At 36.4% G+C, this 20,934-nt stretch overlaps 1 long non-coding RNA gene across 1 annotated transcript; it reads left to right on the top strand.

The window, feature by feature from the left end:
• The first annotated feature begins 6,066 nt into the window (after positions 1–6,066).
• LOC129926188 (uncharacterized) lies at positions 6,067–7,488 on the top strand. The gene is made up of 3 exons (XR_008777842.1): positions 6,067–6,253; positions 7,033–7,171; positions 7,333–7,488. It is a non-coding gene; the product is annotated as an uncharacterized LOC129926188 (long non-coding RNA).
• Positions 7,489–20,934: the final 13,446 nt, after the last annotated feature.

Genomic DNA, 20,934 nt, shown 5'->3' with positions numbered 1-20,934 from the left:
AGTCTTACTAAAACATTAGTTATAGTTTTAAATGGGAAGTCTATTAGTAAGTCTATTTGCAAATTCCTTCGCTATAATCGCTATATATACGACGAGAGTTATGATTGCGTTATGGGGTCAGTAACAGGTAGGCCTACAATTTTAATACTTTTTTTTCTATAATATAATGCTTTAAAAACGTAACATGTATCCTATATTACCTTTACCTATCCCTTAGTCTGTTGGACCGTTGGGGCACCAAGCAAGACTTGTCGACCGTCTTTCTCCATTCCTCCCTGTCTTTTGCCTTATTTAAAACCTCTATCAATGGTAGGCCCGTCCATTCTTTTATGTTGTCCTCCCATTGCTTTCCTATCCTAAATCATATATATTAGAGGTTATTTATACTATTCTTTTAATTTTATCTATACAAAATATTTTACAAAACGTTTAAGCCGTTATTTAGATCTAGATATTAGCACTTTAATGTGACAGTTCGAGTAACCAAATCCCTCTACTTTTCCAGAGCAGCTGTTCTTGGCAGGATAGAGAGAGGCCGGTTCATTCTTTTATGTGTTAGCCAGCTAGCTTTTCACTGAAGAATGACTTTTGGTGGTGATTCATGTTTTACAATATGATCAAACGAGCTCATATTTCGTCTCTTCTCAGGAGGCTTGGACTGGGCCGCCGGGACACAGGGAAATCCCCGGTGGGCCGGCGGCTGCCAATTGCCAAAAGAAAGTTATTATATTTTTAATTTTAACTGAAATTACCGTTAATAAAGTAATTGATGCTATATTAACATCTTTAACAAACATGATGGTGGAAGAGATTAGAGGAGCTGCTATGTTTAGCGTTCAAATTGATACCACACAAGATATTAATGTGCAGGATCACGTGTTCTATTGTGATCCGATATGTCACGGATACTGTACACGAACGTGTAATAGCTATATTTATATAGTCCATTGCACACCAACGACTGGAAAAGGAATGTGTGATTTGGTTTGTGGCGTCTTTGAAAAGTTAGGCATTGATGTCAGTCAAGGTATTGGCAATTCCACCGATGGTGCGTCTAATATGCAAGGTCAATACAATGGATTCAATGCCTGGTTAAATACAGTTTCTCCGGGCCAGATTCATGTATGGTGTTATGCCCATGTTTTAAATTTGGTAATGGGTGACGTCACTAAAAAAGCGGTTGAAGTTGTTACTTTATTTGGGGTTTTAAACACATGTGCAGTCTTTCTTCGGGAATCATATATATGATTTAATGTTTGGCGTGAATTTAGCAAATTGAAATACATATCTGTAATTGGTGAAACCCGTTGGTGGGCAAAAGACGGAGCTCTTACTAAAATATTTGGAAACTTTTTCATCAAACATTCCAATCATGGCAATCAAGAAACACAAGTTATCGATTTTTTGTACATTGACATGCTACAAACATTTTATGATATTTCTACATCAAACAAATTCAATAATGATATCCGATACAGAGCAAAAGCTCTGTTAGATTCATTGACAAGTTTTGAATTTATTTCTGAAAATATTTGAACACACAACGTCATTATCTGAATATTTGCAAACAACTGGAATGGATATACTATGAGCCTATAAGATGGTTCAAGACAGTATCGATGAATTAAGCAAAGTAGATAGAAATTTTGATTCTATTTTTCAAGCAGCTACAAATTTCTCAACATTTGCAAACAGTGAACTAGAAAAAAGAAAGCTCGACATTGAAGTGCAGACTGTTTTGAAAAAAACAAGAATTATATCAACCAACCACTTGTTGAAAGTGCGAAAGATAAATTTTGTGTAAATGTTCACAACATGGTTATGGATCAAGTAATTAATAGTTTAAAACAGAAATTCTCTGAGCATGGTAGTCTTTACGCTGATTTATCTTGTTTAGATCCAAGAAATTTTGCAGAAATTCTGAAAAGAATGCCCAGTGATGCACTGCAGCACCTGGGTGGGTTGCTCAAAAATGTGATCATACTGTAACAAAAGATCAGCTTCAAACTGAATTATTGGATTTTGCAAGGAAATGAGACAATTTTCAAACAACTCTTGAAGATGAATATAATTTGATCTTTGAAATGGAAGTATCAGACTCTGTCTCAGACAACATTCAACAGTCTGAATCAGTAGAATTACCAGGCAACAACCACAGAAATAAATGTAAATCTTGCAAAAAATGTATTGTTTGTTGTTATTTTGTTCTCCAGAAGATTAATTTGCATAGTCTTGCTTATTCAAATTTGTATCCGGCTTACACATTTGTTTTGACATTATCCTCATCACAAGTTGCTTAAGAGAGGTCGTTTTCAAAATTGAAATACATTTTGAACAGATTAAGAAATTTGCTGAGCCAGTCAACTTTACAATCATTCATGCTGATGTCTTGTGAGAAGGACCTTCTTCCAAGAATCAATAACAATGAAATCATTGATGTTTTAGCATCGACTAGTGAAACGATGAAAAAGCTATTATACTAGTTAATAGTGAATTGAAATTTAAGACTCTAGTGTTTCTTATGTTTAGGTTGTTAAAACTAGGAGTTATTTAACTGTTTAATGTTGTTTTGCATAATTACGAATTTGAACATGTAATAAATAAAAACATTCTTACAACTTTTGAACTCTAAAATTTCATTATTATTATTATTATTATTACTATTATTATTATTATTATATGAAATAATTATAGAAACTAAATAAAAATATATAAAAATTAAATAAAATTAAAAATAAGTAGTAATATTAAATTATTGAAAACATTTATATGAAACTAATGATGACGTGGGCCGCCGCCATGATCAAATTTCCCGGGCCGGTTTTTTTTAAGCCAGTCCGACCCTGCTTCACAGTACTGAGTTATTCATTTTTGCTAGCCAGAGTTGATTTATAAAAGTACAAACTCTTTTGTCTCATTTTCCTGGTATCTGATACCCAACATTTTTCTGTAGCATTTACTTTGAATGGCTTGGATTCTTCTTTCAGTCTCAGCGTTCAGTGTCCAACTTTAACAACCATATGGGCGAGCTTGTAGTAGATACATTTGAGCCTAGATGTCCCTATGGAAAACTTTATTTCAGCAACCGATAAACTATTTTTAATGTTGGTTTCAAAACAAGTCGCTGTTGATTTACAAAAGTTTGATATTTGAATAGAAATATCAGACTGAGAAGACATCTATAGGCATCTAAAGTTAATCTTGAATAAACTAATAACTGAAAAGTATAATCTAAGCCTACATTTCGTACCACCGGCGTGTCTTTGATGTCAGTGAAACATGCTGTTTCAAATTAAAGTTAATTAAGTAGGATACTATTTAAGATTGACAAAGTAACAAACACGACTTTCATATCTAGCAAGTTGGTCTAAAGAAAGCAAAGTACGAAAGGATATTGAATATGATGAAGTTAGTGATAAGTTTCCAAGTTTGAAATCTAGACTAGGAAACTTTATTTGTAATAGCATTTTAAAATATTAAGTTTATAAACATATTTTTTTTTGTTACCTCTTAATGTATTTTAAGAAAGTTTAAATTGTTTCAGACTTTACAAATATGAGAGTAGAATGTAGAATATTTTCCATAAGGATTTCTATAAGGTCTAACATAGAGCAGGTGTGAATGTTAGTCTGTTTCTAATTTTCATAATCTTACATTTTAATGCATATACAAACTATTGATAAATTATTGTCATAAGCAACTAACGTTCAGAATAAAACTGACAATCATTTTACAGTTGTCTAACAATCAATGACTGTAGGGAATTAGCTAAATTTATTGTTACAAAAAAAATATTTGTGTTGTTTTTTTGGGGATGGGGACGGGGGACACATCCTATTGACGCCACTGTATAAGATTACAGTTTTTATTTTATTAGGTGGCTCGCCAAAAAGAGATCGCCTTTGGTATGCGATCTCCCCCCCCCCCCCCCCATACGAGATTGTTGTCCGACCCAGAGCAGCTGTTGAATGATAAGTGTTCGAAAAGCCACGGATGACCTCCTATAAAGCGCCCAGGTCTCAGAGCCATACAAAAATGTAGTTAACATTGATTTTCGTCGGTAAGCATTGGAGGCGACCAAAAGTGCTGCTAGTCTTATCCAAACGATTGCCTATTTCATAAGACAGGGACGCATCGTTGAACACTGAGCTGCCCAGGTACTTAAAGTGCTCTATGCACACAGATTTGTGGAGCTGTTGATTCAATGGAAGATGAAAGTCAAGCAAGCCAAGAAAATGAGTTGTGGTTTGAGGCCATTGGGTTAGGGTGGTACGAAACGAAGGCTTAGATTATAATACTTTCCAGTTATTAGTTTATTCAAGATTAACGTTGACACTGTAGCACAAGCTAATGTCATTTCAGAGTCAACGTGGAACACTTTAGAAACTGATAGTTAAAGTACTCAAATACTACCCTACGAGCACTAGGGGATGAAGCATTAGATGCTGAAGGGAGTTGCATCGGTCAAATTTAAAGTCGGCGATGTAGAAGTTAAAGAAGGTAAGTGATCAAGAAAAGTATCAATCCTAGACGAGGTCTAAAGACATCTATTGCTTTAAAACTAATTGAGGCAGAAAGGAAACGTGGAAGTACATGATGTTAAGCAACAGAATGAAGTTCCACGAGAGTTGATGCAGAGAAATCAACTAACAACAATTCATACGTCAGGTTCTCAATGGCATGAAGATGATAAACTATTACGTGGTCAAGAATAATCGAGATCTGATGATGATATGCTGATGACAAATCAGAGCGCAACAGAAAAGTTTTCCGGAAGTGATCAGAAGATTAAAGAAATTCGTCACAAAACTGAATCTGATGTTAAACTGAAGTTATTGAGCAATTATGTCAGAAAAGGATGGCCAAAGTTAAAAACTCAAGTTCATGAAACCGTAAAAGTGTATTGGTCATGAAAAGAAAGTATTCATGAAGAGAATGGAATATTGTTTTATGAGAACAGAATTATAATTCCTTCAAATTCTCGACAAGTTGCACACAAGTCATTTTGGTCTTGAGAAAACTAGATCCAAGGCAAGACAGAGTGTGTTTTGGCCAGATATTTTTTCGACAATAATGAAATGCTCAACACTTGCAACGTTCAAAAGAAATAATGTGAAGGAAAAATTGCTACCGCATGCTGTACCAGACAGACCATGGAAAAAGGTTGCGACAGATTTGTTTGAATGGCGGAACAATGACTTCTTGCTAGTTGTGGACTATTTCTTTCTGGAGAACAAAACAGCAGAATGTGTTATCAGGGCACTGAAAGGTATTTTTGCTAGACATGGCATACCAGAAGAAATAGTGAGCGACAATATGCCATTCAACAGTTATCAATATAGGGAGTTTGATTCTGAGTGGGGTTTTAAGATAACAACATCAAGCCCTAGGCACCCTCAATCAAATGGTCAAAGTGAGGTGTATGTTGGTGTCGTAAAGCAGATATTCAACAAAGCATACAAAAGTGGGAAAGATCCATATCTCGATATGCTCGAGTATAGAAATACTCCGATAAGCGGACTGTTTTATTCGCCATCACAACTGATGATGAGTAGAAGACTCAGGGACATCATTCCGACTGATCTAAAACTATTGAAACCATTGGTAGGCCATCTAAAAATGCAAAGACATTACTCAAAGAACGACAGATGAGAAGCAAAGTGAAATACGATGCAAAAGCAAGACTACCTAAAGATTACTCTGTCGGAGAGTGTAGAATATTCGTATTACACAAATAACAAACTAGTGTTTAAGAGGGAAGACTTATTACGAACTCCGTTTATTACGTAAACACAAGCGGTGTTGCACTGACGCGCTAGTGTGCAAATGTACATATAATACTATTATGTTACATCTCTCTTCTTTAATTTAGAAAATCTTTTTATCAGAATAACTAACAAACTAGTCAACTAAAAAGTCTAATCAGTTCATCACAAATCAAGTCTCTTGGGTTTGTTAACTATTCTGCCTGAGCGTGTTACATAAGGTTCATTTGGTCTAGAGGTGTTAAAAGAAGCAGTGTGTAGTGGCGGCTCAAAATCTAGTGTAGTTTGTAAGGTAACGTGGGGCAAAAAGCCCTTCGGGGTAAAAGGCCTTTCTTAATTTTTGTGCGAATGGCTTATTGGATGATTCAAATTAAGACTTCCTGAGATAGCTTACTTCCGTTCTTTTAATGCACATTGAGCTTGATGTAGTAGCTTTTCAATTTATCGTCACAGATCACTTTGAATTTTTCTACCTATCTCACTATAAGGTAAGGGCTCATTTTATTTGTCTGTATTTTTATTATGTGTTATTTTATCCTTAATTGTAAATATTCTTTGCAAAGGATTTTCAATTGAAATCCTTATAGATGTTGCTATACTCTAAAAGCGACATGGTGAAATTTAATATATTGATCGTTTCAACATCACCTATGTTGGGGTAAAATGCCCATTAGAGTTGGGGGCAGGAAGCCTTTATCGAAATCTGGTCATAAAAGATCTAGATGTATAATGTACAAAATCTAGAAATCTCTATAAATTTTAGACTTCATTGTCGCTAGATTTAAGATTATTCTAGATTTATATTTAACTAGAATAACTAGATCTATAATATACAAATAATCTACAAAATTTTAGATTCTAGACTGGAATCTAAGAATAAATTATATAAATAGGTCTAAAATGTAAATTAGAAAAATATATCTAAATCTATTATTATATTATTATAAATAAATCTAATAATCTAATAAAATATCTAGTCTAGATCTAGATCTAGTAGATCTATTTCTATATGATAGTATATGTCTATATCATTATATTATTATATAAATCTATAATAATAGATTTTTGTTCTGTACGCAATAGTGATTTGGGGTATTCTAGTCAATCCAGATGAGACAGCAATTAGTATGCGTATTTGTGATACTTAGATTAGAAAGTAAGCTTAGTAATAGTAAGATCTAGTAGGGCTGTAGATCTAGTCTATAAATTATACCATATTAGTAAGTTTAACTATAGATTTATATTTTCTGTTTGTAAAATGTTTCAGATGTTCCTTCAGAGTTGAAGATTATTACTTCCTAGTCCAAACCTCCCGCAGGACGACAGGGGATGGGAGCGGGCAGGGTTTAAACCCTGGACCACTGACAAATCTGAACGACAGTCCAGCGCGCAAACCGCACGACCAAGTAGCCATCCATTTTCTAGATATCGTTATTATTTATTCTACTTTTGCCTGCTATGTTTGGAATTATATATATTTATCTTTTGAGATCCATAAGCTTTTAAAGTTTAAAATGTGCACAATTTATTTTAAAAAAATTTTTCTTTAAATTTTTTTTCATTTCAGAAAATGTTAAGAAATTACCAGAGAAAAACACAAGGCTCGTATGGTCAACATTCTTGACAGGAGCTTTAAAAGCTATCGCTGATGGGATGCCACTTAACAATGTCTCCGAAAAAATTACATTTATAATTATTAAATATTTCACTTATACTTTTTAAATTTGTTTGTCAAAATTTATTATTTATGTTTGTGTATACCAAATATCGCAAGCTAAAATTATTTAAAAACAAATTCATGTGTTTATATAATTACATACTGGTACACTAATACATACAACTAAGAGCTGAAAAACATAAAAATAATTTTTAAAGTTTTTAGTTTTCATTAATTTTGCTTCTGCATTTTAATCAATTTTCTTTTTTATCTTGTTTACAAACTAAAATTGAAAACAAAATTACCAGCCTAAATTTATACACAAAAACAAACATCTACGAAGAAAAGAAAATCCTTATTTGCTTGAACATAATTAATAATCAATTATCATTATTATTCTTGTGTGCAAGGATAAAAAAAAATTATTTGAAAACAAAATTACACATACACATATATATACACAATAATATATACACCTAAGAGATTTAAAAAACAATTAAATTCTTTATTTACCACAATTTTTGCTTTTGGGGTAAGTGGCCCTTGGAAGGGCTTTTTGCCCCAAGTGTGGGGTAAAATGTCCCTTAAAATTTTTTTTTAATTTCATGCAATAATTTTTAGATGCATTGAAATAAATTTATTTTAAAAACTAATTTGTAAATTAGACGTAACACTAAATGAAAACCAAATTTAAGATAAAATTATATTAATAAGCTAGCTTGTATAGGCCATAGAAGCTTAGGGGGGGGCTTTTTGCCCCACGTTACCCTAATCTTGGACTCTCTAGATCTAGTGGTTCTGGTTGTTCTGAGATGTCACCTGGAAAGTCATAATTGTTGTCAAATCTGTTTGCTTTCTCAGAAGACTTTCTGATGTGTTTTCTGTTTCTTCTGTAGACCTTATTTCCACTTTTGATATTATATGACCTAGGCCTAGAATGCTTCGAAACTACTGTTCCTGGTTTCCACTTAGAATTAAGTTGCATTCTGACTGCCGTTTCGTCTTGTAGTGGATTATGACTCTTAACTCCTTTCCTCTTATCATAATAATGTTTCTGAGACTGTTTCTCGGAGTCAAAGTGTTTCTTCACCACCTTGAGATCTGGTGTCTTGGTAGGTATTAGCGGTTCTGACACATTTTTATTCTGATGTTCAGCAGACCTGCTACAATCCCTAACTGTCACTTCAATGTCTGCATTCATGCCTGGCCAATACATGACTTCTCTGGCTCTCTGCTTACACTTGACTATTCCTAAGTGAGACTTGTGAATCAGATTTAGCATGTATTTACGTAAGCTTGGAGGCATGACTATTTTCAGACCTTTGTATATAATACTATCAGAAGTTGATAACTGGTCTCTTGAATCCCAATATGGCCTGACTTCAATTGGAGTCTCGCTTCTTGTGTCTGGCCAACCAGTCATAATTACTTCCCGAAGCATTGAAAGTTCCTTGCTTGTACAGTCTTTAATTTCACTGTATTTCGAATCACTTACAGAGATCATATGCACTGAATCATCTGTAAATTCACATGTCTGTGTATCAGTATTTGGTAGATGTGCGCGAGAAAGTGTATCGGAGATAAACATTTCCTTGCCTTTTCTGTAACAGACTTTCAGATCATACCACTGCAGTCTTATTAGCATCTTCTGTATTCTCATTGGTGCTGACAATAGAGGTTTCTTGAAGATTTGCTCCAGAGGTTTGTGATCATTATAGACTGTTACTTCTTTACCAAATATGTAGCAGTGAAATTTGCTTGTAATATACACAATTGAGATCATTTCCTTCTCAATTTGAGCATATCTTGTTTCTGTATCTGTGAGAGCTCTTGATGCGTATGCAATTATACGACCTTCCTGGAGTAATACTGCTCCCAGTCCATCTTTACTTGCATCACATTCTATCTCTACGTTCTTGTTGACATCATAATATGACAAAACTGGAGGGTTTGTACAAAGATGTTTCAATTCTTCAAAACTCTTGTTTTGTTCATGATTCTATTGAAATTCTACATCATCTTTTAGAAGCTTTCGTATTGGAGCATCTGCTTGACTTAGATTAGGAATAAATTTTGCTAGGTACTGAATTAAACCTAGAAATCTTCTGATTCCATCTTTGTCTTGAGGAGCTGGCATGTCAATAATTGCCTTTATCTTTGCTGGATCTAGTTCTAAACCTTTCTCTGACAAGATATGGCCCATATAAGGTACTCTGTTTTGCCTTATCTTGCACTTGTCATAGTTCAGCTTTAGATTGTACTTCGTTGCTCTTTGCATTACTTGTTTCAAAATGTGATCATGATGCTCAACATCTCTACCAGCTACTAGAATGTCGTCTATGATGACATATGCTCCTTCAATTCCTTGAAGCATTTCATCCATAATTCTTTGGTAAATTTCTGGCGCTGATTTGATTCCAAAAGGTAATCGTAACCATCTATATCTTCCCAGAAGTGTGTTGAAAGTTGTGAGAAATGAAGATTCTCTTTCAAGCTTTATTTGCATAAACCCTGACTTGGCATCGAGAACTGAGAATATCTTCGAATCTGGAATATTAGTGATAACATCTTCAATAGTTTTCATCGGGTGATGTTCCCTTCTGATTGCTTTATTGAGATCTTTTGGATCAATACATATTCTAACTTTGTCATTCCTGAACGAAACAACCATGGAGCTAACCCATTCAGTAGGTTCATGTACGGCAGTAATAAATCCATCAGCTTGCATTTCTTTAAGTTTTTCTTCAACTTTATTGCGTAGAGATGCTGCTAAGCGACGTGATGGATGAATAACTCCTTTAGCATTTTCCTGTAACTGAATCTTGTATTCTCCTGGCAGTGTTCCAGTTGTTTTCAGCATTTCAGGAAATTCTCTTTGTAACTCGTCTTCTGCCTTGGATTCTATGCTGTCTATCCGTTGTAGTAGCCCTAAACATTCTGCTGTGTCACCACTCAAAATGTTCTCTTGACTAATGTCTACTACCTCAAACCTTGCTTTCACCTCTTGGATATTATTTTTCAAAGGTAGCTCTACTGCTCCTAAAGTCTTAATAACATGATTAGAGTAAGACTTGAGCGACTTTGCTGAATAAACAAGTTTTACTTTGTCTTTGAGCTTTTCAAACTCTGACTTGACAAGAATGTTACATCTTGCACCAGTGTCGATACGAAAAATTAATGTCTTGCCATGCACGACTAGTTTTACAGTCCACTTATCCCTCCTTAATTTCAAAAAAGAAAATACAGACCCAAGCATACTACAAGTCCACTTTAGGGAACTGCAGGAGAGCTACGGAGATTGTGGCACCATCTACACAGACGGATCCAAAATGGAGGGAAAGGTCGCGTGTGCCTGCTCCTTTCGGAACAAAACAATCTCCCGTAGACTCCCCGATGGCTGCTCCATCTTTACGGCCGAATTGCACGCAATATTGCTTGCACTTATGGCCGTAAAAGCATCAGAAAGGAGTAAATTTATAATCTGCTCCGACTCCAAATCTGCATTGCAAGCTTTGGGGCGGATGAAGACTGACATCCCATTGGTACATAAGAACCTGAAGCTGTTGGACCTAATAACAGCCGACCGTAGGGATGTCACCTTCATCTGGGTCCCCTCCCATGTTGGCATTGAGGGAAACGAAGCCGCAGACAGAGAAGCAAAGAGAGCCCTAAATCATGCGGTGTCAGGAACCCAAATTCCCTACTCGGACCTGAGACAAAGTATTGCCTCTGCCACCTATCGAGAGTGGCAGAACCGATGGGAGGCTGAGACTCACAGTAAACTCAGGCAGATTGTGGCGGATGTCAGGTGGCGGCCCACATCTAAGGGTCTGACAAGGCGTGGTAGCACAACCATGTCCAGACTTAGGATTGGCCACACCTACATCACGAACTCTTTTGTACTGAAGAGAGAGGAGCCCCCACTTTGCGAGTACTGTGACTCTCGCCTCACCGTGGAACATATCCTCGTTGATTGCCCCAGATACCAGGATGTCAGGGCGAAACATTTTAGAGCCACTAATCTAAAAACACTATTTAATAATGTCGACCCTGGGAAGGTACTGGGCTTTATTCGGGAAGTGGGGCTATCTACGAAGATCTGATTTCTGAATTTGTGAACATGCACTATTTACATTAGATTTTTACCAAATATTTAAATTTTTACTACCTTTACTATTTTAACTGTGAATAGACCTTAATTTTAATTATATGACTGTATAGAATCTGGCCCTTGTTGTTTAGAGAGAGAGTAGTCCTTAAGGGACTGCAGGCACGACATGGCCTAAATTGTGCCGATGTGCCTCAAATCAACAAATCAACAATCTTCGACGACATTGATGTTCTCAATATTACCCTTTTTATACTGGCTACTTGCAGTGCTAACAGGTATAATATTTTCATCACTGTGACTGTCATCTTCTACTAGATTGACGTTGCGTCTTTTTCTGCACATTTGGAACCAGTGGTTTTTCTTTTTGCAGAAATTGCATGTGGTTCCTATTGCTGGATATTTTCCCTTTTCGTGGTTCTTGCCGCATTTACTACATAATTTATCTGAGTTGTCTTTAGACTTCTGCTTGAGTACATTGTGTGACCCTCTCTTGATCGCTAGAACTTCTTGGCCCCTAAACATTTTCACTTGGCTTTGCGACATCTCATATTGTTGTCCTATTTCTATAGCCTTGCTAAGGGTCAACTTCTGTCCCTGATCAAGAAGTCTTAACTGTACCTTTTCGTGTATGACTCCACTAATAATCAAATCAATAAGCATATCGTCTGGGTTGTCATACTCACAGTCCATAATGAGAAGCTTTAGGTCTTTAACAAAGTTATCAAAACTTTCTCCTTCTACCTGCTTTCTCTGATGTGCTCTAAATCTAGACACTCTTTTATTTTGTCTTGGCCTTATGTAGTCTTCTATTTTCTTTAATAGAAATTGCGGATCTCCCTCTTCACTATCATTAATATTTAGAGTTTTGTAAACTTCTCGGCCCTGTTGACCTTCCCAGCCATCCGGCTTTTTGTTTACTATCGGCACCAGCTAACGGTCCTTTGAAACAAAAGCTCACCTGCTGTTGAAATCTTATAAACTCTTGATATAGATCTTTAGCATTCCAATTCAAGATTGGTTGCTCAAAATAAAAAGAAGCCATTATTAGATTAATAAAAACCTTTGTCTGGACAGCTTTTCAAGTTTTATTCTGACACCATGTAGAATATTCGTATTACACAAATAACAAACTAGTGTTTAAGAGGGAAGACATATTAGGAACTCCGTTTATTACGTAAACACAAGCGGTGTTGCACTGACGCGCTAGTGTGCAAATGTACACAGTGGCGTAGCTACCAATGTGCGGGTGGTGCGGGCCGCACAGGGCACCAAGTGGAGAGGGGCACCAAAATTCCCCCAGTGTGTATTAATTTCCTATTTCCCTGAGCATTTCAGTAAAAACGACTAATTGTATGGACACGAACAAACATAAACTACTGTATTTTAAACATGAACTAACGATTTATAAACTAGTCATGTCGCTATTTTGTTTCATCTCCTTGACTATTTCTTCAATACAATGTAAGCTATAGAACAGTTTGAATCTAATTTACTAGATTTATTTCGGACACACGGTACATGTTGTTACTACACTGATCAATGCTCTGTAATATAAAGAAGAAGAAGAAGATAGGCCAACCTTTTTTTACTTCATTGTTTAGTCCATTGGTTTAATCTAGATATAGAGTTTACAAATATATTACTAAACTCTAGCTCTAAACAATTGTCTTAGTTTATTCATTTCTTTATGATTCTTTATAGTTTAATTTTGGAAATAATTCTATTGTAATGTCAATATTTTTAAATAAGCTAACCTTTTTTATCTACGAGTTTTTTAAAACTAAATAGTTAATTGTAATACTGTAACGTAAACGTAGTCTGGCTGGCGCCTCAAAACCCTTTTAAGCTAAGATGGAGAAATCGACATCTCTGGTTCTGTCCGGTCTGGGTAGACTATAAGGGCCCCATACCCAGATCTATCGGGGTCCCTAGTTACCGACTTATCGGTATAACAGAAAATTGCATCTGATGGGTAGGACTTTAGTGTAGCTGATGCCAAGTTTTGGAGTATGGCAGGTGTTAATCGCCTCTTGGTGGCTCCCTCTTGCCCTATGAGGGACATGTTTATTTGTGGGGCCGGCAATCTCCTACACGGAGGGCAAGTACTAATTCTTCTAATAGGAATTCTATCAGTGGAGAGCCCAGCTGATTTTGACAAATTGGCCGCAATGTGGAGGAGCGATCGCATTTTATGCGGTTCCACTCTCTCCACTGTTGCACTAAGATTGTAGTGGGTAGCCTAGAGTCGCCCCTTTTGTAGCGCTCGTAGGCCGTAAGTACCGCCCTCTCCCTCCTTAAATGTAAAGGGGCCACGTTTGTTAAGATTTCAGCAGAGTTTGTTGGGCTTGTCCGAAAGGTGCCACAAATGAACCTTAGTGCCTGCGATTGTACTCGGTCGAGTGATTCGAGGGCAGTTTTACTAGCATATACTTGAACTGTATGGCTGTACTCAATTTGTGATCTGACTGCCCCTAAGTACAATGTGCGTAGCATGTAAGCTTTGTCACCCCACTTTGTGCTGGCCAGCTTTCTTAGTAACGGTAACTTCTCCTAGGCTTTTCTTTCAACTTCCTGGATGTGCTGGAGGGAACTTGAAGTTCGCCTGAGAGTAGGGAACAATATTGACAACAAGGCCCAAGATTTGATTATACAAGAGACGAAAACCTGGAGAGTTAGTAAAATTACTATCAAAGTACGATCCACTTTGAGGGAGCATGTGCTTCGAACTAAGCTTTGTTCCAGACCGAATACATACATGTCTCCACAAATACAAAATGAATTTATTACAATATTGGGGGATCACGCTAAAAACAAATCATACAGCAAGTAAAACAAGCCAAATATTTCTCAATTATTTTTGACAGTACACCTGACATCTCAAAGCTGGATCAAACTTTCCAAATTTTACGGTGCGTTGTCATGGATAATGACGGGGTGCAGGTTCGTGAGTCTTTTGTTGACTTCATCGACACAAAGGACAAGCATGCTGCTGGAATCGCTGAGATGATTCTAGAGAAACTGCGTTCGGATGGCTTAGACATAATGGACTGCAGTGGTCAAGGCTATGATAATGCTGCGGTCATGAAAGGTCAAAACTACGGTGTCCAAAAACGTATTTTAGAAGTCACTATTCATTGCCTGCTCAAACCTTTCTCTTAATTTAGCAGAAATTCGAGCTGCTGAAGCTGAAGTCAATTCGGTAACATTTTTTGGTACACTGGGCCGTTCACACTCCTTTTTCTCATCTTCAACACACCGCTGGGATATCCTCATCAAAATAACCGGAACTAGCCTTAAACGTTTAGTTGAGACCCTCTGGAGCGCCAGAGGAGAAGCCGTCAAGATGGTTAGGGATAAATTTTCTAAAATTTTAGAAACTCTGGAGACATTAACTAGCAGAGATGAAAATTCATCGACTAAATCTGAAGCAGGTGGATTATTAGTTTCTATTCAGTCTTTTAATTTTCTCACCTATCTTGGATTTTGGGCTCCTGTATTAACTGAAATTAATGATACGCAATTCTACCTTCGAAAACAAGGATTGTCTATTCGAAACATTAGAGACATTTTTAAGTAGTAATTGAGAGGACATCGCTGAAGCCAGCATTACCTTTGCCGAAAGCGTGTGCTCAGAACTGAGAATCAGTACAGAACCTCAAAAACGTATTGGCCATAAGAAAAAGATGCCTGGTGAGAAAAGTGACGACTCTGTTCTTACACACAAAGAAGAGTTACGAAGGGAAATTTATTCTACCTTGGACAGGATTGTTCAAGGTCGAAATCAATCTCGATAGTACTCCTAGCGACATTGATAAAAACGAATTTCTGCTGGAGCGAAAGAGGCTTCAACGGTTTGTCACAGTTTCATCAGAAGCCTCCGAACTTCCAAAACAAGGACCTGTTGAGCTCTTGAAATTTATAAAAAAATATCAGCTAGATGATTCAGTCCCGAATATCATGATTCGCCTATTTTCGACTATTGCGGTAAGCGTCGCTACATGCGAGAGAAGTTTTTTCCAAACTTAAACTGATCAAGAATTACTTGCGATCAACGATGACAAATTTACGACTCACTAATTTAGCCATTTTGTCATTTGAACAAGAGCTGGTGGAAAAAATTGATTTCGATAAAATTATTGATACTTTTGCCAGCAAGAAAGCGTGTAAAATTCATTTGTAGTATGTTTATGTAAAAGTGAATTAACAATATTTGATTAATGAATGCATATTATTTTGCACAAAAAAGTAAGGTTTTGCAATGTGATTAATTAGTTAGTTTTTTTTTTTTTTTTTTGGGGGGGGGGCATCATGATGAGGTACCGCACCAGGCATCATATACTCTAGCTACGCCACTGAATGTACATATAATACTATTATGTTACAGAGAGAAAGTGAGAGTGCGTCTAGGACAAACATGACAGAAAGCAGTTGTCATAAAAAAAAACATTCAGCACCCAGATCTTACATCATAAAGACAAACGATAGAAAAACCTACAGACGAAATCAACGCTTTTTAAATAAGAGTTTCGATGAAGACATCTCTGGGTACTATGATACCGATGAATTCAACGAGCAGAAAACTGTTGAAACAAACGAAACAGACAGTTATAGACCAACGTCTAGAGAACTTGATGTGCCGGTCAAGACAATCAGAAGTGGTCGAGTTGTTAAAGTTCCTAGTAGATATCAGTCTTAATAACTTTAAAAGGAAGAATGTGATAACAATTTTAAAAGGAAGGATGTGATAACAATTTTAAAAGGAAGGATGTAGCCTACTAATATGTTTATATGACGTCATTGTTTGTTGTGAATGTTTTGTTAGAAAGTAATTAAAAGGAAGTGAGGCAATAAAAAAGGATAGTCTTCTATGTCTACTTGTATAAACACAAAGTCTCTGTTATTTTTATTGTTATTATTGATTAATGTCTACAGTATGTTATATATTTATTATTTATCTGTGACAACAGAACAGCATGACCTCCGTTTTCCTGAGATTGATTGATATCTATCTATATATCTTATATAATACAGACGTTACTTCAAAAAAGAAGATGATTACGCCCTACGCGTCATGCATTTAGTCATGCATATTAACCAATGACCTGGCTAGCTCAGTCAATCCACTCCATTTTCTAATAGCACTAGGGAAGAAGGAGCATTTGTACAAATGACCAAACGAGGCAGCAGCTAATTTAATAACGTCGCAATCATCTGTATAATGATACTATGGCAGAGTAAGCGGAACTTGATGTAGGCCTATATGGCCTCATGCAGTCAGCGACGAACTGTCCTCTGAGCAAAGAAAAAAAAACGACCTTCATTAAATTACGTAAAGGATCTTTCTTTTATGTCTTGCTGTGTAAAATAACGTAACATCAAGTTCCTATTCTATACCTGGAATAGATTCTCAGCACCCAACACCTGCCTCTAACATAGCTCGATTTTGATCCCGTCTTTGCTGCTTCCTCCTACACCTCAAGGTCTCTTGTGACTGTGAGGATAACGACTGGACACCGAAACACTGGAGCCAAGTTAAACACACATTCCTGCAGGTTTGTGAAAGCAAGAAGGTTTTGATACACTCTGAAGGTTAGAGAACCATCACGATCTCTGAGCCTTTCAGGAAAGTGAAGACAGAGGCGGCCATAGTGAGCCCTGCACATAAGAGTTAGAAGAAATGATGGTGAGACTGACATTTCTCTTTTTGTGATCGTCTCACATCTTTTGTCGCTCTAATGTCGCTCTCATCTTCACCTTGATCCGTCGTTGAGTCGCCTCCCTTACATTCGTTGCAGTATGTTCCTGCAAGCTTGTGTGTGTTTGTTTGTTCTGCTTTTTAATTACAACAATGCCACAATCAAGCAATCTTTTTGTTTTGACGTCTGGTAACCCTCGCACCATATCACCCATTCCATATCATTCTAGTCAGAAACATTTAAAAAAAAAAGTACCGACACTAGCAACACGGCACACTGTGCATCGAGTTTTTATTCAACACTCTGGCTTGAGAAGAAAATATGTCAGCCATATCTAAAGGATTATACATTTCGATGGACGAAAAATTGAGTTGGGTGTTTATAGGCCTACTGCTCAACATCTAGGCTGGTGAAGGCGGAAAGTTAGCGGGCTGGCGCCGAAAAAAAAAGTTTTTACAGGGACAAAGCTTTATTCCCACAATGGAGAAGTGACCAATGCCACTGACTGCTATGTAGCCTGAGTTAAGTATATAGAAACCTTCTTAAGGCCAATATGTTATGACACTTTTCAACACTTATGGTCAAAACATATTTGATAGCCGAGAAACACTAGAACAATACAATACTAGAAAGATAAAGAAATGTGCTATCGGTTAAAGACCCCTTTTGAGTGTTTTGTAGTAAGTTCATTGATAAAAAGACCGCAAATGTTTTGGATTAAAGCTTGTTGCTCGCTTGTGTTGGAACCTATTTCATCTGAAGCGAAAAAAGTAGAAAATATAAGGCCTACATTTTTTTTAAGTCCAGGGACCGGTAGGCCTATTTTAAATACTTTGTGTTATATTTTTGTAAAAAGCCCACCCTAGCTTACTTGGCTTACTATAGTAGCTAGAGACGTGCTTAAACAAGTGAAAAAATAGATTTTATGATACCAATTTAACTAGTTTCTTACTCATAAACAATGTGGCGATTATTTTTTCGCCTATTAGTGTTCTTTAACTTCTACATTTTGCTGCTAGTTAAATGTACTAGGCCAGTGGTTGACAAACTGCAGTTCGAGATCGCATGCGGCTCTCTGACGCCTGGGCTTCGGCTCTTCCACAAAATGTTTAGTTCAGGAGTGGACGTGTTTATTAGCTTGTCTTCTAGAAGACGAGTAATCATTTTAGAAACCAAATTTTATTTCATTTATTAAACTAAGATATATTTAGCAAAGCCAAACTCTCCTCGATAATTTCCTTTACGTACCAATTATTTCCATAAGGAAGTCTATTTAAACAAAGCCTTATTGGGTTTTTTTAAAGGTCAACGGAATAAACATCAATTTTCTGTTGTTTATATTAGGAAAACGAGTTTGCCAACCATTGCACTAGGCAGGACAATTTTGACGGACTCGAATATTTCAATTGAATACAAACAGAAAATGTTTACGCGATTAGATTTGGTCATTGAGCAAACCCTATAGATCTAATAACCCGTGTCCAAATGGGTGAGCCACTTAGCAATTGTTAAGGGAGATAAATGTCTTTTTATTTCGAAGTATCCCCCGAGTAAATGGAAGAAACGAAACGGCCAGGAATTAGTCGAAGTCAGCAGCCATTTTTGTACAGGATGTTTGGTCATGAGCATTAAAAAAAAAGAATAAGAGGGTCAACTGTCAACACCAAAGATTAAAACACAAACGTGTACCATGCTTGATAAGAGATCAGCAAAGATGGTGAAATGTGTTACTCGATTTTCAGTAGATCTATAAAAAGTCAACAGTGGTGTCCCCACCAACAACTGGAAGATCCATTGTGTATGCGAACGACTCTGCAGTCTCATCTCAGCTGGTATACGGAAGAGCAATTCTAAAGACAGAAAGCCTCACGTGGACCAGTATTGTTAATTCGCTAGATTTCACATATTTCTAGATGACTTAAAATCTTCTGTCTATAATATATTTGCGAAATACCACTCATTGACTGCTCATCAAAAGATCATTGAAACAGCCGAACGGATTCGCAAGAAATTCTGTATTTTTTGTAAAATACTCCTAATGTAAACTCATATTCCTTTAAACCAGGCATGTCAAACACGGCGTTCGGGGGCCGCATGCGGCCCGCGACCACCTTGCATGCGGCCCGTTTGACCACCTAAAAAATTATCAAAATAATGTTAAACTATTACTGGAAAATAAGAGATGACAAGCTACTTGTATAGAAAAATAGTATTTTTTAAACTGAACAACGAGAGTCTGCAGTGAAAGCCAGCTTCATTTTACAAACTTAATTGCAAGCCATAGCAAATTATTAAGTGAAAGGAATTTTATGAAGGAGTGTATCATTAAAGCTGCCGAAGTAATTTGTCCAGAAAAGGTGAAAGTATTCAAAGAAATAGCGATAAGTCAACTGATGTAACGGGTGTAGCACAGTTGGCTATATTCATAAGGGCCTGTGACAGGAATTTTGAGATACATGAGGAGCTACTTGTTCTATGCATAACGCCACATCGAGCTAGGATTTTTTTTTGAGAAATAACAGGTGATATTGCTGTACAATTTACTTTTGGTAAAGCTAGCTAGTCTAACAACGGATGGCGCACTAACCATTATGAAATGGTTTCGATGCAAAGCTACTTGCAAAAATAAGAGAGACTAATGCTAATTTTAAATTTGCTCATTTTCAGTGCATCATTCAACGCACAAAGGAATTACAACTCTAATATGTCATAAGACTGGTTTTAGTCACTATCAAGTTTATTCGTGCCCGTGGCTTAAATCGTCGTCCAATTTTCAATGTTTCTGAATGACATTGGATACGAAATTTGCTGGCTCTCCTGTCATAAAGAATTAAAGAGATATGTTTACTGCGTGAAGAAATTGTATTGTTTCTGAACATGAAAGCTGAACATGTTGAACATTTCCATACTGACGAATGGGTTCAGGATTTGTCATTTGCAATTTATCTCACTGGTCACCTGCAAGACTTGAATTTTAAACTTCAAAGTAAAGACCAAATTGTCACAACTGCGTGTGATCATGTGAAGTGCTTTCAAGAAAAATTACAACTGTGGATAAACCAAATATGAATAGAAAATCTTGTTCACTTCTCAACATGTCAGGAACTAAAAAGATTAAATACGGCTACAACATTTGGTAAATATGTCTTACACCTGGAAACGTTAGTAAATGCTTCCACTGGCCGTTTTCATTACTTCGTTTCATACGAGCAAGAATTTTCGTTGTTTTTATCTCCATTTTCATTTGCTTCTGAAAATGCTGCTGGTAATGTGCAACTAGAGCTGATAGAATAGCAATTAGATTCTTTGTTGAAACCGAAGTATAAAGAAGTGGCTGCGTCAAAATTTAGTTATTTACGTTGAATTGCTGCCCGAATTCTAGCTATTTTTGCAAGCACTTCTTTTCTATAATGAAAGCTACAAATCACCTCACCGTTCGAGATTATCTGATCAAAATTATACGTCAATGATGATAGTGTCAGTGGCAAACAAACTTCCACTCGAAATTAATAAACTTGTATCCCAGAAAGATGTCAAGCATCAGGACAAAGAAAACAATGCGCTATCATAGTAATTTTAAATTTCCAAATTGTACTACAAATTTAGCTAGCTAAGTATGCCATTAATTAATGTATTCTATTGTATTGTTTCTAATTTACATAAAACGAATAAGCTGATTTGCAACTGATTTTTGCTGCTGCCCCT

The sequence above is a fragment of the Biomphalaria glabrata genome, chromosome 1, assembly GCF_947242115.1.
Source record: "Biomphalaria glabrata chromosome 1, xgBioGlab47.1, whole genome shotgun sequence".
NCBI lineage: Eukaryota > Metazoa > Mollusca > Gastropoda > Planorbidae > Biomphalaria > Biomphalaria glabrata.
The sequence above is the reverse complement of the archived record's forward strand: the minus strand, read 5'-3'. Positions and strand labels throughout refer to the sequence as shown.